The following is a 1,924-nucleotide window of genomic DNA, read 5'->3' as shown; positions in this document are numbered from 1 at the left end:
TTCTCAGAATTTTGGGATCGGTTAGGGTCAGGAAGGAATTTCATTGAAGAGGTGTTTCTAAATTTTACCAATTCTTTTGAAATTTCAGTCGAATTCTACGTATGATTTGAATCGTTATTTCTGCTCAATTCACCCTCTCAACTTTTTGTTCTTCATACCTCTCATTTTGTTCTAATTTTGCCCTACTTCTCGATCTCCTACGGTTTCAAGGGACGATTGTTTGTTAAATGGGTGGACTCAAGGTTGAGGGTTGTCTGAATTAGGGCTTGCTTCAAGTCTTTCATCTTGCTCCTGTGTCAATTTCATCAGGTAAAAATTCAATTGTTATTTTTTTGATTTTTTTTTAATTTGAGAAAAAGGTAGCATCTCCAGGGAGTAATTAGTGGAACTTATCTGGGCTCCGATTACCCAGAAACATGGCCATAATGAGGAATGGGCATGGCTATGGGTACTGGAACTTACATGCACATTTCTCAATTTCCTGCAATTATATCAGAAAGTAATAAATATTTAACATCTCACTACTTAGTGTGTGTATTAATAAAGGTTAAACTTGTAAGGCAAACCTCCTGCTCAGTAATTTTACTTGTTTTCACTTAACTTGCTGTTCACAATGCTTCTACTCAAATGATGCCTGAATTATCTCTACCGATGCAAGTACAATAGAGCTGTTATTCCCAAATATCTTCGACTCTATTTTATCCTTATGATTTTAGTTATAGTTATATGTTGCAATTATAAATATAATTTGCATGAGTTTACTAGCAGTTTGGTTAGAGCTTCAGGATTGTTGTAACTATACTTTTATGTTGTCTTTAGTTTTATCTGCTGTTGGATTTGTATTAGCGCATCTAGCGCACCCTTTTTTAAAGCACAATTAGGAATTTTATATTTTTATTGCTTGCTCTAAGTTATTGTAGCTAGGAACTTGGATACATTTAAAAGTTTTTAAGGCTATTTGGTTTCACAAGAAATTGGTTGATTTTCGTATGGTATATTTGGATTCTTTTCCTTGGTAGGCCTCTGTAATTGTAAAAAAGGGTTGTGAGCGATGATTTTGTATTGAGCTTACTGTTGGAAGTCAATATATATACTTCAGCTTATGGTTGAAGTACATAATTTGTAGAGATGAAATGAATTTGATTGGCAAATACTTTATATGTGGTTGTAGTTTCCTTTCAATATCAAATAAACTTTGGCGATGTTGACCAACTGTCATTTCCCATATTTCCTTGATTTTATGCTTGTACTTTTCATTTAATCAGGTTTTTCCTTTGAAAAAGAGGCTAGAATATTGATATTCCATTGTTGTTGTGGAAAAGAATTATATTTGTTAACAAAATTATTGTACTTTGCATATGGGTTTTGTTCTAAAATCATAAGCTATTATTGGTATCACACGAGATAAATAAATACTATGGACTAATGCATTTGAGTCATGAAATTCATTCAATTTGGTTTGCATGCATTTGCACGTTCCCTGGCAATTGTATGATTGACTAATCAGAAAAATTTCCACCGACTCCTGCGACTCTTAAGAGATTTGTTGCCCCCTCTTTCATCATGAGTTATATACATAGCAAAATTACACATTCATGTTAATGATTGTATCTGAGAATCTGCTGTCTGATGAGATAAGAGTTTTATTGACCACTCCCTATCATGAATCTTTTGATAGATTCTTTTTTCACCTAAATGAGTGTCTGCAGATATTTTACTTGATAATGTCTTCCCCCAAAAAAACATAAAGACTAATTTGTTGTGTCTAGCCTCTGTTTTGTGACTTGCATTTGATTTATTTGTCTACTAATTGTTGTCATTGTTGTTTTTCTTGTTATATACCTGCTTTTCCCTCAAATTTTACTGAAGTTATAGTTACAATACGCTCATGTTTTGGTTTACAGTGTTTAATTTACAAGGCTTA

General features: G+C 32.9%; 1 long non-coding RNA gene across 1 annotated transcript; it reads left to right on the top strand.

The window, feature by feature from the left end:
- LOC109828672 lies at positions 1-502 on the top strand. The gene is made up of 3 exons (XR_002243789.1): positions 1-51; positions 211-309; positions 413-502. It is a non-coding gene; the product is annotated as an uncharacterized LOC109828672 (long non-coding RNA).
- Positions 503-1,924: the final 1,422 nt, after the last annotated feature.

This window comes from Asparagus officinalis, unplaced genomic scaffold (genome assembly GCF_001876935.1).
Source record: "Asparagus officinalis unplaced genomic scaffold, Aspof.V1 AsparagusV1_Un3362, whole genome shotgun sequence".
In the NCBI taxonomy this organism is placed as follows: domain Eukaryota; kingdom Viridiplantae; phylum Streptophyta; class Magnoliopsida; order Asparagales; family Asparagaceae; genus Asparagus; species Asparagus officinalis.
This window is presented reverse-complemented; position numbering and strand designations above follow the sequence as displayed.